Below are 22,475 nucleotides of genomic sequence, written 5' to 3'. Positions count from 1 at the left end.
CGGAGAGCCCTATGCGGTGGCAGCCATGCATTCTGTCCATCCGTGCATGATCGACCATCCCGGCGTGTCACTGCTGCCTCCAAGTAAAAGAGCACTGCTCCAACGTGTGAGCACGCCTCGCCAAGGCCAGCCATGCACGTGCAGTGCGCGCACAGAACTTCACCATCAGGCTTGATTAAGTAGCCACGGCAGCAGCGGCTTTTCTTTAAACGCTTGTGAGTGGCGGACCTGCGCAGATAGTAAAATAAATCAGTGTTCAGCGCGCGCGATTAGATTTTTAGAGCACTACTTTAAGCCAGGGGAGCCGCCGTGGAGTGGGGGGGGGGTGCTAGAGCTGCCCCTAAATTTCTGCCTGCCCCCTCGAGCAAACATGGTCAAAACACAACGCATATGTTCCCTGCCCCCCTGAAGGAACTCGCTTGTCTTCGGTGCCGCCCTCCCTTAGCATCAAAATCCTGGCGCCGCCCCTGCTCCAAGCGCTAAAAACACGCGAAACACAGCGACAACTTGGCTGCCCATCTAGTGATAGCGGCAAGAAAGTGCGATGGGCTGGACGCCATATCAGCGACTGATAGCAAGCTTTACCACTTTAGCACCTGATCACTAACTTTACGGATACCTAGAACAAGCCGTTAAGTCGGGAACATGCGGTACAATATGTACAGCCTACCTTTGAAACGACGACGATGTTGCCATCACGAAGAGTTTTCACCCTTGGTGGCTCCACGAGGCCGCTTGTGACATAATTGTGAGCCTCCAAGGATTTGTAGCTCTTAAGCTGCTCCCGCGTCACGAAATTTGTCCCGTGAACAAGATAATCGTTGATATCCGCACGGTCTACGCTGGGATAGCAGCCAACATCGTTCGTGAACTGGTCATCGGAAAGCGCCAAGGGGTCGTCGCTACCGCATTTTGCGACTTTGATGTGGTATCTCCTGCGCTCGGGATCAGACAGCGACTTGGCGTAGCCGCTGAGCAGCATATTTTCACTGCAGCAACACGGCGATCGCTTGCACAGCCAGGCAAATGACTAGATCCGTGCAACACGCAGTGGTAGAGGACAGTTCCAACGCTGTACTATCGTTAATGAAACACGCGAGTACACGGAAGTCAAGGAAACACCACACAACACCTAGCGCGTACACACAGCAAACACAGTAGCAAGCGTGGGTCGGCTGCTGCACGAGAACCGCAAAAATGGCGCCCAGCTCGGGGCACCGCAGCGCCACATTGCGGCTCAGTTTCAGTGCATATTCCCTATGATTCGCAACAGCATGTTCTTTCATAAGTACTATTTTCTTCATAAATAAAGTTCGTGATTTGTACATGGTTTCTTTGGCGCAAGTAACGGGGAAAAATCATGAAAATATTGTTTTCAAGTTTTAAAGTGAAGCACGCTGACGCGCGCCTTGCAGGACCTCAATAAAGTTTTGCGACCAACCAACCACAACTGACCCGTAGATTACTCCTGTAGTTCACTTTGCTGAGAATAACAAAATAAAAAGCCTTCGGAAGTGCTGAAACTATCACCCGGCAACTAATTGGTTTTCACAAGCGATGCATCAGTAGAAAAAAGAAAAGTTTGCGGCGTTGTACAACGCAATACTAGTTTCCCCCGCAGCAGCACCTCGCGGTAGCTACTGCAGCGCCACCGGCGGCGGCAGCTTTTTGAGCCTCACGAGAAGCTCCTCGCTTTTGCCACTACAAAGATATTCTACTGTAGTGCTGGCTGGGCGGGCGAAGGTAGCGAAGGCAAGCTCGAAAGGTGTCATCTGCGTTGTCTCTTGTGGTGCGGTGTTGTACGCAAAGGTGATGTAAGGGAGGACTTCGTCCCAAGTCTTGTGCCCGACGTCAACGTACATGGCGAGCATGTCGGCGAGGGTCTTGTTCAAACGCTCCGTCAGGCCGTTTGTCTGCGGGTGATAGGCTGTGGTTTTGCGATGGACAGTGTGGCTCAAGCGTAGGATCTGCTGCGTGAGTTCTGCGGTGAATGCCGTACCTCTGTCGGTGATAAGGACCATGGGTGCGCCGTGCCGGAGGACAATGCTCTTCACGAAAAACTGGCGACTTCGATTGCAGTACCGGATGGTAGTGAGGCTGTCTCAGAGTAGCGTGTCAGGTAGTCTGTAGCTACCACTATCCACTTCCCGTTGGTTGAAGTCGGAAAGGGACCCAGCAGATCCATCCCAATTTGCTGGAATGGTTTCTCCGGTGGTTTGATTGGTTGCAGGAGGCCGGCGGGCCTCGTAGGCGGTGTTTTCCGACGTTGGCAATCTCGCCAGGTTTTGACGTAGCGTGCGACGTCCGCGCTGAGGCCGGGCCAATAGTATTTCCCTTGGATTCTTAGGCGGCGAGTTTTCATTTTACCGGAGGGGGCGGGGGCCCGACTTGCTCTTCCACATCACATTTCTCCTCTCCCTCTCTCCCTATATATATATATATATATATATATATATATATATATATATATATATATATATATATATATATATATATATATATATATATATATATATATATTATAACTTTAGTCTCTTAGGTGCCAACACCGTGATATCATTATGAAGATCTGTTAAGTGAGAGACTCCAGATTTAGTTTTAATTTAGACAAGGACATAGATCCAGCTCGTAACTCTTGGCTCAAAGCGAAAAAGGCCGCATAGGCTGCTACTCGTCAACTGCATCGCATAAGATCGATTCCCACAATGCGCAGAATCTGCCGAATTTTTTGTTTGTTTATTAACAGGCTTTCCTTTGTTAAAACATGCACCAGACAGGAGAGAGTAGGCTAACGCTGGCACGGGAAGCTTTAATTATGTCAGTGAATTCAGTTCAAGATAGCCGTAATTCTCAGGTGGTAGCAAATACCATTTGCTACTACTACACCTTGTGCGAAGCTGCGGTTACGAATTTTTCCGCTAAAGGTTGTTTTCTGGACGAGCAATTGAGTTTCTAATTGGTGGCCGAACTTGTAGTAAAACCCTTTACTGATAAATCAAAATGCGTATCATCTTTTCTCGGCACTTTTATAGGCAGGCATGTCAAAGGGTACCCAATTGTAGACAACCAAGAAATTACCCGTTTTTTATGGCGAGTAAGTTTGTGCGAAAGCATTCACTGACTGTGTCGGGATAGCTTTGTACTCTCAGTAGCATTTTTGTGTTCTCAAAACCAGTCTCTACGCGTGGTTCAAGACCTTTAGAGAGCAGCTCATAGGCGTCCATTCCTGCGTTCAGTGGCGTCGGCGGCGTAACCGATAGCCCGAATGAGGACGAAAGAGAGAGAACGCAGAGCCTGTCGATATCGCGAGCCACAGGCCTCTAACCTCGCTTTCTTCCTCCGTCACGCGCGCTGGCCCCTCGGTCGGAGCTCGTGCGCATGCAGGACTGGCACGTGCACTGCGGCTGGCTTCGCTTGTCGTAACGTGGCTGTCAGCGTTTCGCTTGGTTCGCGCCGCCTGCAATGCACAGAGTAGCGTGCGTAGCACTAGAGCTCAAGCGCTGGCAGTTTCTGTTTCTGTGGCAATATGTAACGAATGTTACATTGCTACAACTGCGGATAGTCAAAACTTCAAACACAGTTGGCGTTGCCCGAACACAAAGCTGCGCTCAGAATTCGCATTAGGCAGTATCGTAATCGTCGGTGAATTTTTTAACTTGTCATGGCTTAAGCAGACGCTTCAGTTGTTTATCAACGTATTCTGCATGCATGTACAGATCCGTTTGAGGGGCATTTTCCACTGAATGCTTGACTTGTCACTGGCTCATGAGCTGAACTTTAAAAGGCCGAAATGAAAAAGAAGCGGGCATAAACCTGTCAAATAGCTTAGTCAAGAGTTCGACGGAAGTTCGTCTGGTCAGGCATTGGATGAGAAGATTCACAGTCACTAATCAAGTCGGGTGAGATGATCTGACGTTTCGGAACCGCATACGGGTTCCTTGTTTACTTGGTCAGTGACCGTGAATCTTCTTTGTCGAACAGCTGCCAGACAGGACGGCCAACAGTGTGTTGTCAATGGACGGGGACCTAAGACAAGCTCTTAAAAAATATCCTGGGCCGGCGCCAGCCAGAGGGGGCTCTGCCCCCAATGAGGCAGTCCAGGGGGGGGGGGGGGCAAGCCCCCCAGCCCCCCCCGTACTCTCCGCCTATGCTTGGATTCGTCGCAGTGTTCGCGTTAACCCCATGTGTCCTGCTGTCGGCTCGTCGTGACACGCCTCTAGAACTTCTTGCCGTAAACTGAATGGAACCACAAGTAGGTATGTTGTTTTTTGCGGCGTAAAGTTTTTCTTCACAAGCACGTCGTTTCGCAGGCACAGCGACGAAATCGCGCGCCTGAATGCTTTTGGCGGTGTATCGGTCTTGCCTTCGAGGTATTCCAGCACGCCGCGAAGATCAGGATCGGTGCGTTGATCATTTGCGAAGGTATCAGAATTCACGGGCCCGAGGAATGCATCATCGTCGTCGTCATCGTATGGCACGACGGTATTAACGGGGCTCTCGAAAGGCAGTCGGCGTCCGTGTGCTTTCGGCCTGACTTATAGACGACGGTGACGTCGTACTCCTGTAGTCGCAGGCTCCACCGAGCAAGACGACCTGAAGGGTCCCTTAGGCTGGCAAGCCAGCACAGGGCGTGGTGGTCAGTGACAACCTTGAAAGGCCTCCCGTAAAGATATGGTCGAAACTTTGTGACTGCCCAAACGACAGCGAGGCATTCCTTTTCTGTCGTTGAATAGTTCAACTCCGCTTTCGACAGGGACCGGCTCGCGTAGGCGATGACTCGCTCGAGGTCATGCTTCTTCTGGATCAACACTGCGCCAAGTCCGACGCCACTTGCATCTGTGTGAACCTCGGTGTCGGTGCTTTCGTCGAATTGACCCAGTATTGGCGGTGACTGCAAGCGTCTCTGAAGTTCACGAAAAGCGTCCTCCTGGGGCTTCTGCCACGAGAACTGCACGTCGGCCTTCGTAAGGCGTGTGAGGGGCTCGGCGATCCGTGAGAAGTCTCGCACAAAACGCCTGTAATACGCACAGAGGCCCAAGAATCTACGGACAGCTTTCTTGTCAGCTGGCGTCGGGAAATTTTCAATGGCTGCTGTCCTGTTTGGATCGGGCTGGACCCCTTCGCGACTGACCGCGTGTCCGAGAAAAAGTAGCTCTTCGTAGGCAAAATGACATTTCTGCGGTTTCAGAGTGAGTCCCGACGCCTTGATCGCCTCTACGGTCTGCAGTCTGTGAAGACGCTCGTCGAAGGTGGGTTCGAAAACGATGACGTCGTCGAGGTAGACGAGACATGTCTGCCATTTCAGCCCGGACAGTACCGTGTCCATGACACGCTGAAATGTTGCTGGTGCTGAGCATAGGCCGAACGGCATAACCTTAAACTCGTAAAGTCCATCCGGCGTGATGAAGGCGGTCTTCTCACGGTCCCTCTCGTCCATTTCGATCTGCCAGTAGCCGCTCCTGAAGTCCATCGACGAAAAATACCTGGCGCCGCAGAGTCGGTCTAACGTATACATATATATATATATATATCGTTGATTCTCGGAAGCGGGTAGATGTCTTTCTTGGTGACGCTGTTTAGGCGGTGATAATCGATGCAGAACCGTAAGGTACCGTCCTTCTTTTTCACCAGCACCACGGGTGAAGACCATGGGCTCTATGAGGGCTGTATAATGTCGTCGCGGAGCATTTCTTCCACTTGTCCCTTGATTGCGTCGCGTTCCCCGCGCTGAGACGCGGTAGGGACTTCGGCGGATAGGACGCACCGATTCGTCTGTAATTATGCGATGCTTCGTTAACGGCATTTGTCGGATTTTTGCTGACATTGCGAAACATTCGCTGTAATCCAAGAGGATGCGACGTAGCTTCTCCCGCTTTTCTTGTGGCAGGTCAGGGTTAATGTCAAAGTTTGCCTCATTGGTAGCCATCGATGGCGCTTCTTGGGATGAGTCGGAGAGCGCTAGTGCGTCGCTTACTTCAGCTAGGTCTTCCAAGAAAGCGACCGTTGTGCCCTTGTTTAGGTGCCTGTGTTCCGCGCTAAAATTGGTGATAAACACAGCTGCTCTACCCTGACGTAGCTGGACGACCCCACGCGCGACGCAAACGTGGCGATCGAGAAGCAGCTGCACGTTCGCTTCCACGATCACATCACCACTTGATAGCACATCGGTTTCGACGAGTGCCATGAAGCTTGTATTTGGCTGGATGCTTACATGGTCGTCGAGGATGGTGAACGGGGCGCAATGACGATTTCTCTGTACTGCTGCGGACTCCGTTGTTAGTGTTACGGTTTTCGTCTGGAAGTCCATCACTGCGCTGTTTTCGTTCAGAAAGTCCATCCCCAGGGTCACGTCGCGAGAGCATTCCTGTATAATGATGAAGCTCACAGTGTAGCTGTGACCGTCAACAGTCATTCGCGCTGTGCATCGTCCGGTAGGCGTGATCAGGTGGCCTCCTGCTGTGCGTATTTGCGGGCCGTCCCACATGGTTTTCACTTTCTTAAGTCGATTCACAAATCGTCCGCTAATAACGGAGTAGTCGGCCCCGGTGTCGACCAGTGCGGCCACTGGACGTCCGTCGAGGGTGACCTGCAAATCGGCGTTTGATGTCCGGCTTCGATTTCGATTGGTCACCGACTGTGCAGTCCGTCGTTTCCCGCGGTCACGGCTACGCCGGGTGGAAGCATCTTGAGGAAACTCTGTGGAATCCAGTCGGATCGTCGTAGTGTCGGATTTTGTCGAAGCGGTGGTTTCAGTCGAGTCGTCTGGTTGCGTCGGGGTCGCATGGAGGGTTTTCCGGTCTTGGCTTGAGAGCGGCGTCACCTCCTGACGTCGCTGGCGCTAGTTTCCCCTACGGGGACTGGATGATCTGCCTTTCGAATTCCCGCCATAGGGCGATGGCGAGCGATGAGAGGTGGGGGACGGAGACCTGAAGCGACGGGGGGGGGGGGGCGCGGAGTCTTCGGCCTCTCGTAGGTATGCCTCAATATCTCAGGGTTGCTGGCCGGGAAAAGGTGGTGGGGCGTTAATGTCCTATCCGCGAAGGCCCATCTGGCGATAAGGGCAGTGTCGCAAAAGGTGATCGGCCTCACCGCAATGGAAACAAAGCGGTCGTTGTTCTGGAGTTCTCCGGACGTCAGTCTTACGTGGTGCCGTTGGCGGGTACGTAGCGGAACGAACGGGGAGGCGGCCGCGCGCGTGGCGGTGGCGGACCAGCTTGCATGCGATGTTGTGGCGCGTAGGTTTCTCGTCGCCAGTCGGTTGGTCTTGATGGGGCTTTCAAAGCGGCGGCGTAGGTGTGAAATTCTGGCTCCTGGGTGGGTGGCGGTGTGGCCGAGGCCGTTTCGGTAGTACCAAGTGTCGCAAGCGCTTGCTGTACCTCATCCAGCATTTAAATATCTTGGAATTACCTTCACCGAAAATCTAAAGTGGCACCTGCACATTGAAACCATTTGTGCTAGGGCACCTAGGAAACTGGGATACCTGAAACGAACCCTCAAGCACTCTACCAGGGACTGCAAATTAACTGCTTACAAATCCCTCGTCAGGCCGTTACTAGAGTACGCCTCGGTGGTATGGTCGCCCTACACTGCATAGAAGGATTCATTGTTGGGCAGTTGGTAATTCATGCCTTCTTCGTCTAGTCTTACGTTTTTTTCGCGCTATTTGCATTCACCTACACTGCAGTTGACATAAATAAGCTTGGGGCCATACACAAGAAAGCAATACGGTTCATTTTTCGAAGATATGACCGCGATTTTTCTTCTTCTGCTCACGCATGCGCTTTGTCGTTAGAACCTTTGGCTCATCGACGCACGCTTGAGCGTATCGCACTGCTTCACCAGATTGTACACGGCCACAGTCACATCCAAGCGCCGATATCTTTCAATCATTCCACTGGACGTGCCACGCGCCGATACCACCCACTTAATATTATTCCTTTTCAGCCATTTGTAAATTGCTTTAAGTACTCTTTTTCCAAGCGTTGTCGAAATTTGGAACAGCTTAGATGGCTCCTTGCGGTAAAGGCCAAATGAACAGTTTGTGGAAGGATTGTCGAACCACATTTCGTGATGCTTTAATGATGCCTTGTATGTCGAGTATCATGCATTGTAACTCGTGTCCCCTCTTCTGCTTTGTATGATTCAATGTTTTGTATGCTTGTAGTTTTATTTACTAACTCATGTACCCACTCCTGCTATGTCTCGTTCTATCGAGATAGCAGTATTTGTAAATAAAAATAAATAAATAAATCCCGCACGACATCAGCGAGTGATGCCGTTTCTGGTTGTGCACCTGGTAGCAGCCTGCGCAGCTGATCGCGAACGATGGAACGAATGGTGTCTCGGAGCGACTCAGCGGCGGCACTACGGCGATCGTTGCTGTCTGGCGGTGCAGCGTGGCAGTTGCTGTCGTACGGCTTTGCACGTAGCTCGAGCGTCCTCTCGATGGCGGCGGCCTCGCTAACCCAATCTGCGACGGTCTTCGGGGGGTTGCGAATAAGAGCCACAAAAAGTTGCTCCTTGACGGCCCTCATGAGGTACTGAAGCTTCTTGTCTTCAGTCATGTTCGCATCAGCGTGCCGGAATAGCTTTTGCATTTCCTCGGCAAAGATGGTTACGGCCTCGTTAGGGTGCTGCTGGCGAGTTTGGAGTAAGGCGTCAGCCCGCTCTTTGCGGAGGATACTTCCGAATGTTTTCGATGCCTGCCTCCTGAAGGCATCCCACGTTGTCAAGTGAGGTTCCTGGTTCTCGTACCAGGTGCTAGCGGAATCTTCGAGTGTGAAGAAAACGTTTCGAATTTTATCTTCGTCGGACCACTTGTTCAAGGCTGCGACCCGCTCGTAACGCTCCAGCCAGTCTTGTACATCCTCGCAAGCGGAGCCACAAAACAACGGGGGTTGGCGAGGCTGCTGGATGACGACCGGAGTAGGTGCGCTGGTGGCCTCTATTGGAGACGTTGACCGGTGGTTCAGGGGACGACTGGTGGGTTGAAGCGGTCCCAATTCAGCTGGTAGCCCTTTTAGGCGGCGGCTACAGCGGGTTTCGTCTGTCTTGTCTTCTCTGGTGACCTCGTCCGTGTCGGTCGCTCGAGAGGTACTTGGGCTTGGATCACGGTTCGAAGGGGGTGTGCTAAACATCAGCACCTCCACCAAATGTCACGTAGGTGACGTTGAGCTGGCCGGCGCACAGACGAGCAGAAAGGCAGACCCCGACGGCAATAAAACTAAGGGTAATTTATTGGGGCTGACTTGCGCCCGAAAGCAAGCTAAATACAGTGCTCGGCGACAGCGAACAGAAAAAGAGCCAAGCGGGCCCGAACACCGACTGACAGAATCCTCGCCGGGGGGTGTGACGATCCATTATCACTCCGTTATCTTGCAGAACATCCGGGCATCAAGCTGGCTTGCGGATACACTCCAGCACATACAAAACGCAGATAAAGAAAGCGATTAGAAGTCCGCTTCTTTTCTAAACACGCGTGGCAGTATGTTTTTTTACCTCGCATGATGTCGACGTGAAAGTGTACTTAGTGGAAGATGAACTGTACGACATGCGCGCTGCCATTAGTCTTGCAAATTTCTGGCAGCTAGCTCGATTATAGAGCCTGAGAAGTCCGCTATTTCGCAGCGAAGGCGACCGGTCGCGCGTCTTTCGCATCTCCGTGCCGACAGCAGCGCCGCCGCAGCATCCTGAAGGTCCACTCTCCACGGCGCGCCGTTTCGCACACCTCCCCATCTAGCCACCATACCGTGCAGTCTTGCTACCGACATAACCCTCTAGAGAACGCCACCCAGTAGCATTCGCTTCGAGGTCAATGACCAGAACGGAACAGTGTTACAGCCAGACTGAAAAAAGCTTTGGCAACGCCGTGGGCTATTCAAAGGTTTGACGAAAATATCTGTTGCATCACTTTCGACGTCGAGACTGATTACCTGCTGCTCATTTCACTTCTGTGCAAGATGGAACTATACACGTTGCCGCCTCCTATTCAAAGACTATGGCTGAAGACTATGCGGTGCCAGTTCCATACGATGCATGTACCAGGAAAGTTGCTAGCCGTGGCAGATACCTTGTCGTGTATCACTCACAAGGCATCACTCCGCTAGACACTGTGGAACTTTTTGCAGCACAGGTAGTTGGCTGCACGTCTGAAGTCTTGCCACTCAGCCCCAAAGACGTGACAGGCACAAGAGTCTGATGGCGAGCGCAAGGCCCTCACCCCCTTTGCGCTCACCATGGGCGAGCGCAAGGCCTCACCTATGGTTGACCCCAAAAGTCCAAGATGCCACTGCATCTCTCTGTGATGCCTCTGTGATAGACGAGCCCTCTGTCTGCGACGGTGTTCTGCTGAAAGGCGCCCAAATAGTCATCCCATCATCCCTTCGGCCTGCTGTCCTGACGCTGTTGCACGAAGGTCATCAGGGCATCAACAGGACTAACACCCTAGCTCGGGAGTCAGTTTGGTGTCCCGGTATCTCAGCAGACATTGCTTCTCTCGTCACCAACTGCGAACAGTGCGCCTTGACGCACGTGAACCTTGCAGAGTCCCTGGTGTCCACGACCCTACCTGGACATCCCTGGAAATTCTTCGGAATGCACTTGTTCCACCTCAACCTAGTGGTGGACTATTACTCAAGGTTCCACGAGGTGGTGTGACCCTGAGGAGTACGACAGCTCAGGCAGTCATCGACGCTCTCAAAAGCATCTTTGCCTGCTATGGAATTCCGCAAAAGGTCAGGTCAGACTATGGCCCACCCTTCTCGCAGCAAGAGTTCGCCGTTTCTGCAGCATCGTACGGCTTCGACCATGTGATCAGCAGTCTGCACTACGCTCAGTGGGATGGAGAGGCAGAGAGGATGGTTCGTACCATCAAGGACCCGTTCCGCAAGTCAGAGGATCCCCATCTGGCCCTGCTTAGTTATCAGGATACTCCAGGAGTCGTCGGCTTCAGTCCAGCGCAGCTGTTGATGGGACATTAACTCAGTACCAGAGTCCCAGAGCAAGACTCCCAGCTACGTCCAACTGGACACCAAGGAAAGACGTCGTAACCAACGATGTGGCTTACAAGCGGAAGCAGGCAAAGGATTACAAGTCGGAGGATCCCAATCTGGCCCTGCTCAGGTATCGGGATACTCCAGAAGTTGACAGCTTGAGTGCAGCCCAGCTGTTGATGGGACGTCAATTCAGAACCAGAGCCCCAGAGCGAGACTCCCAGCTACGTCCCAAGTGGCCACCAAGGAAAGACGTCGTAACCAAGGATATGGCTTACAAGCGGAAGCAGGCAGACAACTACAACAGACATCACGGAGCTCGAGACCTGCTGTTACTTAAAACAGGTCAGTGTGTCTGGGTGCAACCTGACCAAATTGTCATGAGTAGAGGGGCACGGGGCACGTGCCGGATGGCGGAATGCGTCGATGGTGTGCGGGGCATGGAAAAGTACCCAGTGGTGTGCACTAATGCGACGTCCTCGCACACCATTGGCCGGGGAAGGGCGCGTGCCATGCGACCCGAGCTGAGGTGACGGACCCCAGGACAAGAGGCAGTCATTGTTCGGTGGAGTTGGCGAAGAGGTAGGTGGTGCAAGCCAGCGTCGCACCCGCGATGGGAGCAGTTGTGCCAAATTCTGGAGGCAGCGGCACGAGAAGCCTGGGAGGGTGGCCGTCGACCTTGGTCTCCACCGAGCGGGGCTTCCCGGGCTTGCGGCAGCCTCATCACAGCAGTCCTCGGGGCATCTGCGGCACTACCCCAGTCGACAAAACGACGGAAACCCACTGACAATCACCGGAGAGCCACGTCGGAAGTTTGATCCAGTGGCACTGAGGAGAGGCCGAGAGTTAGGCCTAACCGGGCGAGACCGACGTTCTCGAAGAAAGACCGAAGCATCGGCGATGAGGACGACTAGCGAGGCGGCTGACCAATGACGACGACCCTAAGACGTCGACAGGAGCTTTGACGACGGGTCAGGGCGTCGACTTTGGTACCGAACAACCTGGGGAGCTCTGCTCTCCCATGAGGCAGTCCAGGGGGGGCCCAAGCCCCCCAGCCCCCTGTACTCTCCGCCTATGTATATAGGCCAGACGGGCCGCTGCATTAACCTGAGATTATTTGAACATAAAGAGATCGCTAACCGGAGGCTCACTTTCTAATCCATCTTTACATTGTCGAGAGTGTAAGTGCACGCCAAAATTCGATGAATGCGCAGTTTTGTACCGGCATAGGAGTGGAGAAACGTGCCTGATGACTGAGGCATGGCATATTGATTATAGTGGTAGCGCATGCATGAGCCAACCGTTGATTAACTTGCATAAAGATGAAATAAAATGCCTTAACAGTTGTCTTTCACGTAGACCCCCATACGTGCCGTATTGATAGGTTCGACTATTGCATGGGCATGCACAGATAAGTTTTCGTGCCTTTCTTTTCCGCCGTTGTGCGTCTCTTCAGTTGTTAGTCGGCGTTTGTGTTGTTGTGACTTCTTTCTTGTGTTCGTGTTTGCACGCCCTGTCTTTTTAGAATAAATAACCAGCGCTGCAAACATGTGCTGCTTTGCTGTCCGAGTTGTCTTTCGCGCTGTACAAGTCAATTCAAGTTGAATCAAGACCAACTAGCCCGGCCATGAATTCAGTCTTCTTAGTCCAGAAAACCGAGGAACGTCGCCATTTCCTAGATTAAGCTATCAAGTTGCGGTGCAAGCTTGAAATCTGGGCTTCCCAATGTGCTCGAGTCCACTGCCTCACTCGTCGATTTGTTGCATGCCGGCGCGATAGCTGGATGCTGCCATATGATAAGCAAGGCGAAGCAGCCTAATCGGAGTCTAAAGTGGCAACATTTATTTTGCTCTTGCACTTTGGCCTAACTAAAACACTCAACTCTTCTGTACACTCATCCACTCGGAGCAGCTTGGATATAGAGCAGCGATCATGCTATTGCTTTTCGATGAAAGAAAAATTAATTTCCCGAAACAGGAGGAGCGTTTGATCAGTCCATAAAACGTTCACTGGTTCCAGCCCGTATTTGCGTCATTGATGATGTAAATTTCAGGCCAGGCAGAGCAGGATAAAAGAAAGACAGAGTGATCTAACATTACAAAGCCCCTGCTCAGCGGTAGCTGCAATGCTGGAGCGCAAGGCGCGAAAGCGTCGCATAGGCGGCCTGCACTACAGAATACCTACAGCGCATGGTCGTAAGACACGGAGGACAATCTTCACAGCAGAAACATAGGACAAATTTCATTATATAATTACTTGGTTGCTGTGTTGAAGGAAAACTTCGCCTCAGTTGTTGGTTTTCCAGTGTGCAGCTGACAGTGACCACCGTCGAAAGTGGGGGGCTCGGCCCCCCGAACTTGTCTCGGTGGTGGGCTAGCGTCCCCCTTGCCCCCGCGGTATAGATACGCCTATGACAACATAGCTTCTTCACCACTGACTTCCTGACTGACTGCCTCACTGTCGCCGCGCGCTTATATTGGCTCGTGCCCGTGTTCACGAAGCTTCCAGTTGTTTCCTCTGCACGAAGCACAGCGAAAGCTTAGGAAAGAGTGAGATATCCTTCCCTCGCCTTTGTCTGGCGGTGGCATTCCTCGGTATAGCATAATCTCTCCTTTCGGGATCATTCCACACCTTGCCGGAGTTTTGATGCGAGCATGCTGGTTATCGGCGGCCTTTCTTTTTTGTGTGTGCTGCGTGCGGTCGAGGGAAATGTCGGCGCTGCGATTTCATGCTGTCGTCTGAAAGTGGAGGCGCACGCCTAGTTAAACGCTCGTTTGCGACACACGCCAACGTGCAGTCAATGCAGTATGACAGAGGAGGAACGAGTGGCCGGGGGGACCAACATGGCGCTCTCGTCGCCCCGTTGCAGTGGAAACCTGGACTGGCAACACTGTGTTCTGGCGGGCGGCGGCAAGTGGTGGGACGAAGGCTGACAGCACCTTAAAGGAATATCCCCCCGCGATAAAGGCAGAGCTGTGGTGAAAATGCCCTATAAGACGAAGAGAACTGAACGCTGGTGCTTCGTTCCTGGCTGCTACGAAAACTTTGAAACCAAAGAACTGAATTGCGAAGAAATACAATGATAATGATTAACAAAATGTATGTTGGCGCTATCCCGGTATAGGGCGCCGTTTTCTTGTTGTTGTTCTTTTTCTCTGGCAGCGCAGCTAAAAAAATGAAACCTCTAATACTATTAGAAAGGAATGATTTGCGCTTGTGCCTTGGACTTCTAATGTTCGTTGCAAACAACGTGTTAGATATGGAAGCGCGATTACCATGGTCGGTAATTAGATCAGAGACACCAACAGTTAAAACGTACATTTTTAAAGATATACAGTTCGCATCAGAGACAATCATTATACGTTTTCATTTAAAAACCTAGTTTATTCTTGAAGCACATTGGTCGTGAGTGAACACCCCTCAGATTCGCATTAGCGCTGCTAGAACTACTCAATGTAAAAATATAACATATTGGCTCTTCAAGTAAGCTCACTTCGATCCTTCGCGCACAATGTCGTGATATTTTTTTTTCTCCTAATGCTAAACAAATGCCATTTCTGTATTTAAATTACCAGTACACAATTACCTTGCTCACATGACAATTAACAATACAACTCATTATGTGAATAAAAAACCGCGACTTATGCATCGGTAGAGGGTAAGGTTAGGACAACGTCACTAGACTAGTTTGCTAACCTAGTCTAGTAACGTTGGGTTAGGCATCATCTCTCGCTCTTTTCAGTGGTCTTTTTCAATTCGACTTCCCAATCGTACACCTAAGGCGCTTAGCCGTGCTCCCTATTGGGTTGCAGAAATTAGCGCTTTTTTTTCTGTCTTCCTCTTATCATCCTATATATACACCTATATTAATTACAGAAATACTGGCTGTTGTTTTAGCAAGCTCCCGTCAAATGAATCAACAGCAGTTATAGTTACAGATTATCTTTCGGTATGTTGAGCACTTCCTATATACGGCAGCGAATTCAACACTCCTGAGCATGTTTCGTTATCTAATACCTGCAAACTTACAAAAAAAGTCACAGTTTCGCCGCAAGGGCGAAGCAATGAATGCGATAGCAAGAAAAGCGGCCCGTGATGGACGCGCTGCGACTACCGTGCGTCCATCACTACCCGGCAGCTACTAGACAGTTTTAATTTCACGTACGTAGGGACTTCTCATACGCAAACGTGAAAAGTACACGTACGTTACGTGCACGACATCTGAAACGCTTTTAGCTACACGCACGCGACGCGCAGTGAGAGCTACCACGTAGCTCGATCTGCTGAGAATCATGAACACTGCGGTAGTTTGTTCGAGCGCCCGCGCGAGCAGACAGCGGAAGGGCAAGGTTCTCGCTGCGCAAATATAAGAAGAAGCGAGAGAGCTGGCCGACGCCTTTAAGTGCGCCCGCGCGCTCCTAGCGCCATCTCGCTGGTAATGAAGAAACGCTTATAAGCGCCTGCGTCTCGGAGGACTGCAAACGCTAAAGGGTGCAGAGACTTTGTCTGGGCAAGTTGGTGCCACATTGCAAAAATATATAACAGCACAAGGGACGGGACTGAAGACACAAAAACCACAGGACGAGCGCTGCACTCGTCCTGTGGTTCTTGTGTCTTCAGTCCCGTCCCTTGTGCTGTTATATATTTTTGCTAAAGGGTGCGTATATAACGCTCGCCGTTAGCTGCCAGAAGGATGTACGCTTTGTGGAGTAGTGCTTAGCGCACCACGCTGCGAATTCAGAGGTCGCTGGTTCGATTCCGCGCTTCGGAAGCATTTTTCTGATTTATTTTTCTTTGGGATATTGATGTATATATACATTATAAAGAGGTTTATTAGCGGCGACGATACTCGACAGCGACAGTCAAGGCGGGGGCCGACTCTGCGCGAGCTGCACTCTGTCCGAAGAGGGCAACCCACTAGAAGGGGCCGGAGAGGACGACCCACTTCAGAGTTCCAATAAGCTTCGCTACAATTACTCCGGGTGCGAAAAGGGAGCCGCCTGGCGACCTAGCAACTTGTCACAATGAGCGGATCATGGTACACCTTGAGGCGCTCCACGTTTACAATGTCGCGCCCTCGACGGCGCATGTCCGAGGATGGATCTATTGGTTCGATCAGGTAGTTTACAGGGGATGTGCGTTCAACAACACGGTAGGGGCCTTCGTATTTGGGCAGTAGTTTTGAAGAGAGGCCAGGTGCAGTGGTAGGGATAGAGAGCCATACGAGCGCTCCAGGGAGGAACGTCGGCTCAGAAGTGATTCTGTCACCGCTAATGCTCCTCTGCCGCTCTTGGTCCTGCGTAGTGAAGGTCTTGGCAAGGTCGCGACATTCTTCAGCAAGTCGGGCGGTAGCAGAAATCGGCGCACACTCAGACCGATCCGGCTTGTATGGAAGGATTGTGTCGATTGTGTGCGAGGGGTGCCTGCCATACAATAAGAAAAAGGGAGAAAAACCAGTGGTGCTCTGAGCGGCGGTATTGTAGGCGTAGGTGACGAACGGCAGAATGGCATCCCAGTTGGTGTGATCGGCGGCTACGAACATGGAGAGCATGTCGCCGAGCGTTCGGTTAAATCGTTCGGTTAGGCCATTCGTCTGCGGGTGGTAAGCAGTAGTTTTGCGGTGAACAACGTTGCACTCTTTTAGAATGGCTTCGACGACTTCCGACAAGAAGACACGGCCTCGATCGCTGAGCAGCTCCTGGGGTGGACCGTGACGTAGCATGAATCGGTGGAGCAGGAAGGAGGCTACATCGCGCGCTGTAGCCGCTGGGAGGGCGGCAGTTTCGGCGTATCGCGTGAGGTGGTCTACAGCGACGATGGCCCAGCGGTTACCAGCAGACGTCAGAGGAAGTGGTCCATACAAATCGATGCCAACACGCCCAAATGGCCGGTCAGGGCAAGGTAGAGGTTGCAGACCTGCCGGCGACAGGGTGCGTTGAAGTTTTGCGGCGCTGACAATCGATGCAGGAGCGAACGAACTTCTGCACGTAGCGGTACATCCCTCGCCAAAAGTACCGTTGGCGGATGCGGTGGTAAGTTTTCGATACCCCAGAATGCGCACACTGCGGATCAGCGTGGAACGATTCGCATATGTCAGAACGCAGACGTCGGGGTATACTAGTAGCCACTGGCGGCCGTCGCCGCTGTAATTGCGTCGGTGGAGGAGGTCGTCGCGAACGGCGAAATGGTGCGCTTGACGACGCAACGCGCGAGTGGATGGTGTTGCCGATGGATCAGTCAGCAAGTCTATCAGTGAGGCAATCCAGCGATCCTTGCGCTGTTCGGTAGCGATGGTGTGAATGTCGATGGAAGAAACGGCAAGGGGAGACACTGAGCTGTGGGCATTGTCGTCAGGCAAGGGAGAGCGCGACAGGGCGTCGGCGTCAGCATGCTGGCGTCCGTTGCGGTACAGTACGCGGATGTCGTAGTCTTGCAGGCGGAGTGCCCAACGGGCGAGACGGCCTGAGGGATCTTTCAATGACGACAACCAGCACAGCGCATGATGGTCGGTGACATCAAATGGGCGACCATACAAATAAGGTCGGAACTTCGTAAGGGCCCAGATGATTGCCAGGCATTCTTTCTCCGTGACGGTGTAATTGGTTTCGGCTTTAGTAAGCGTGCGACTTGCATATGCCACGACATATTCCGGGAACCCAGGTTTGCGCTGAGCAAGGACAGCGCCGAGGCCAACACCGCTGGCGTCCGTGTGTACCTCTGTGGGGGCCGTAGGGTCGTAGTGGCGTAGTATCGGAGGAGACGTCAACAAACGACGGAGCTTCGCGAAAGCGGCGTCGCACTCTGACGACCACGTATTGAGAGGCCCGTTGCTGCCAAGGAGCTTTGTCAGCGGTGATATGATAGTCGCGAAGTTTCGTATGAAGCGACGAAAGTAGGAACATAGTCCTACAAAACTACGCAGTTCTTTGACGCACGTAGGTTTGGGGTACTCTGTCACGGCCCGAAGCTTGGCCGGATCGGGGAGAATTCCGTCCTTGGACACGACGTAGCCTAGTATTGTCAGCTGCCGTGCTGCAAATCGGCACTTCTTTAGGTTGAGTTGTAGCCCGGCGTCGCTCAAACGCGTCAAAACATGCCGCAGGCGTTGAAGATGCGTGGAGAAGTCCGGGGCGAAAACGACGACGTCGTCGAGGTAGCACAGGCACGTGTGCCATTTCAAGTTGCGCAGAACGGTATCTATCATGCGCTCAAAGGTCGCGGGTGCATTACACAGCCCAAACGGCATGACGTTGAATTCGTACAAGCCGTCGGGTGTGACAAACGCTGTCTTCGGTCGAGCGTCATCAGCCATGGGGACTTGCCAGTACCCTGAGCGCAAATCGAGCGATGAAAAGTATTCTGCTCCTTGCAGGCTGTCAATGGCGTCGTCTATTCGAGGTAGGGGATAAACGTCCTTACGGGTGATCTTATTGAGTCGTCGGTAGTCCACACAGAACCGCACAGAGCCGTCCTTCTTCGCAACAAGAAGGACAGGAGACGCCCACGGACTGTTTGAGGGTCGAATAACGTCGCGGCGAAGCATGTCGTCAACTTGCTCGTTAATTACACGACGCTCTGCTGGAGATACGCGATATGGACGTTGCCGCAGTGGTGGTTGGGCGCCAGTGTCGATGCAATGGGTGACAGCAGACGTGCGGCCGAGAGAAGTTTGCGCGACATCGAACGAAGAACGAAATTCTTCCAACAGGCATAGAAGCTGGAGCGCTCGACCGACGTAAGGTTGTCAGCAATCGAGGAACGAAATACATCAGCGGATGCCGAATCAGATGTGGAAACAGGACTGAGCGTACGGGAGCTGGCGCAGTGCGTGTCACCCGGTGCGTCCATAACTTGTGCGTCTTCGAGGGGTTCCGCTCTGCCGAGACATTCCCCTCGCACCAACGTAACCATGAACGGGGATGGGTTGGTCACAAAAATATCCGTTTCACCCTGAGTGATTTCCACGGTCGCAAATGGCACCAGCAAGCCTTTCCTAGTGAAAACGCGGTCACATGGAGAAAGAAGTGCAACGGCGGCGCGGAGACCGGTGCAATAGACGGGCACAGCCGTTGACGAATTTGCAGGAAGTGTGATGTCGTCTTTGACGAATACCTTGGTCGCAGCGGATGAACTGTCTGCCGGCGTCAAATGTGAGAATGGTGAGAGCTCTAATTCGGCTGGTGCGCAATGAATGACGGCGTCGTGGCGGGCAAGAAAATCCCATCCCAGGATGACGTCGTGAGAGCATGAAGAAATTATGATGAATTCGACGGCGTACAGAGCGTCCTGAATGATGACACGGGCTGTGCATACTGCCGTCGGGTGAATACTTTGGGCGCTGGCTGTACGGAGGGAGAGCCCGGAAAGTGGCGTCGTCACTTTCGTAGCAGGCGGCTTAGTTTAGCGTACATAACGGATACGGCGGCTCCAGTATCGATAAGCGCAGATGCGCGAACACCGTCCACAAAAAGGTCTATCACGTTCGATGGGCTTCGCTGAGGGCTTTCGCAGTTCGATAGCGTCGCAGCCCTTGCCTCGTGGACTGCGACGACTAGTTTTCCTGGTCGCGTGGGACCGAACGTGGCCGCATCGGTGACAGCGAGCGGCGTCGTGGTGACGGTGAACGGCGGGTAGGTGCAGCTGGGCGAGGACGTCGGCGTCGGAGGCGTAGGTGGGTCGTAATACGGGCGGTTCGACTGGATGGTGGCAGGCGACACGTCTCTAAGCGGCTGCACGCGATTGCAATAGCGCGCCACGTGGCCGGCGTAACCGCATGCGAAGCATATGGGGCGGTTGTCAGGTGTTGCGCCAATCGGTTCCCTGGGGCACGGCCCGTCCATGGTGCAGGACGGGATTGACGGGGCGGCAACTGATAGGACTGCATGGTGGGCTGCAGTCGTGGCCTGTGCGTGACGTCGGCGTAGGCTACCGGTACATCCGCTTCGAAAGAGTGAGGTCGAGCGGAGGCTTCAGCTTAAATGTGTGGGGCAGCCGTAGCGATTGATGGGGGCGGTCTTGCGACAACTTGGGCGTAACTCAAAGGTGCAGGAGCCGGATGTTGCTGGTGGTACTCGGGCATGACCTCCGCGATTTCGTGCTCAATTGCTCGACGGAGGGGAGGCAGAAGGGTGGTCGACGGCTGTTGAGCGTACCTAGGGCGAGCAAAGTCCAGCAGAGAGAACTGGCGCGCGATTTCCTCGCGCACGAAGGTCTTGATCTCTGCGAGCAACGCGGAGTGGTCGGGTATGGTCGACAAGCCAGCGAGCTCGGCGTCGCGTGATGGAGAGCGACGGGTCATCGATCGCTGCCGGCGCAGCTCCTCATAGCTTTGCAGAGCGTTATGACCTCTGCCACTGTGCTGGGGTTCTTGGCGAGCAGCATGGTGAAGGCGTCGTCATCGATGCCTTCATGATGTGCCGGATCTTGTCAGAATCGGACATGTGGCGTCGGCTTTCTTACAGAAATCGAGGACGTCTTCAATGTAACTGGTGAATGATTCACCGGCCTGCTGAGCGCGTTCACGTAAGCGTTGTTCGGCCTGCAGCTTACGAACGGCAGGGCGGCCAAACACGTTGATAATGGCGGTCTTGAAGTCGGACCACGTCGTAAAATCGATGCGTGGTTGTTGTACCACAGGCCCGCCACACCCGCGACGTAGAAAACCAGGTTAGTCAATTTTCCGGCCTCGTCCCATTTATTGGGGACACTCACGCGCTCGTAAATGGCGAGCCAGTCCTCCACGTCGGTACCATCGGCGCCAGTGAAGACGGGAGGGTCGCGAATACGAGGGACACCGGGACATGTCGGTGCGGGCGGGGTCGTTTGCTGGGAGGCGTCTTGAGGCATGGTAGGCGGTAGGGTACGGGATCGAAGAGCCAGGGGCATCGAATGAGGGCCGAAGTTGTTGTGAAGGCTCAGCACTCTCCACCAAATTATAAAGAGGTTTATTAGCGGCGACGATACTCGACAGCGACAGTCAAGGCGGGGGCCGACTCTGCGCGAGCTGCACTCTGTCCGAAGAGGGCAACCCACTAGAAGGGGCCGGAGAGGACGACCCACTTCAGAGTTCCAATAAGCTTCGCTACAACATAATTATACATATACGCAGCATGACGGCGGCTACGGCGACGGCAAAAATCAGCCGAGACTGTCCATATAATTGCTATCGCAATAAAATTTGGTTGCTGGGGGTACTGGGCCACCGCGGATTGTATCTAAATGAAATGGTGGATTCATGAGCCTCAGTATCTCTATGTGGAGCTCTGATTCATAATTTACCAGATACGGCTTATGCGACAGCTTTAAGGTATAGAAATGCTTGTTTGCAAAGCGACACTGGCAAATTATCACTGGATAAATTTAAAAACTTCGTACATGTAAGGTATTGCTGCAATAAACAGCGGTGTGTTTCTTACAGCAGATTACGCGGTCCAGTTCCACGAGTGAATTTTTATTTATATAATGCTGGTCTCATGGCGTCCTCGGCCGTTGTGCAAATTTTGCAATCAATTGAAACAACGGACCACTTCCTTTTATTATGTCGCCGATATTACAATTAGAAAAAAAAGGTACCTCGTAGCTCCACTTCAGAAGATATGATTAACAATAAGTTACTGTTCTTATATTCAGAGGGATGTCTGTTATGCTGTATTCGGTTATATAAATGTGACGAAAAGATTACCGCGATGGTTTATTTTTCTTTCCCTTTTCTTTGTTCCAAATCCATTTTGTCTAGATCGATCTTTCGCACTGCTTCAGATCCAGATATTTACTACCGCGTCTCTTTCATAAATTCCATCTGACAGTATTACCGCTTGCTCATTTATCATTTTCATTTACTCGATGTTTACTTTTTAATTTAACTTTCTAGTTACCCTTGGCTTCATATGTGTTTTTTTAAATTATCCATATTGTGTCTAACGAATTTTTTTCTTTCAAGGAAGTAACACCAATCGAAATTTGCTGGTTGGTGCGCACCGCATGTTACTCCGATATATTCTTTCTCGCGTGCATTCCTTTACGAAAATCAGTAAAGAAGGAGAGGAAGATGAGAAGCGTACGAACTTGAGCTTGTTGGTACACATTCATAGTAAAAAACAGCGCGAAAACTAAAAGGACGAGACAGCGCTAGTCCTGTTTCATCTGTCTCGTCTTCGTAGTTTTCGCGCTGTTTTTTACTAGGAGAGGAATATGTTACAGTGTGCCATTTTTCACTGCACCTGCTGAAAGAGAAAAGGAAAAAGACGATTAACGCAGCAAACTGTTGCAAGCTAATAGCGCGAGACAGGTTTGCCGTACATGAGCGGCGCTACGCGGCACGTCGTCTGCTCGACTCCCCGCGCCTCTGCGTACAGCGCCCCTTGCGGCATCGGCGCGATTTGGGGACCGGTTTTCGCGGCCGCTTTTCACACCTCCCCATTCTAGCCACCCTAACTCTGGTGACTTGTACAAGGCTATTGAGACGTGCGCTGCTGCCTTTCGCAG

General features: G+C 52.3%; 1 protein-coding gene across 1 annotated transcript in view; it reads left to right on the top strand.

Annotated features, from left to right (window-relative positions):
* Positions 1-22,475, top strand: part of LOC119388332 (golgin-45-like) — a 185,662-nt gene that overhangs the window by 89,990 nt on the left and 73,197 nt on the right.

The sequence above is a fragment of the Rhipicephalus sanguineus genome, chromosome 3 (assembly GCF_013339695.2).
Source record: "Rhipicephalus sanguineus isolate Rsan-2018 chromosome 3, BIME_Rsan_1.4, whole genome shotgun sequence".
Lineage (NCBI taxonomy): Eukaryota > Metazoa > Arthropoda > Arachnida > Ixodida > Ixodidae > Rhipicephalus > Rhipicephalus sanguineus.
The sequence above is the reverse complement of the archived record's forward strand: the minus strand, read 5'-3'. Positions and strand labels throughout refer to the sequence as shown.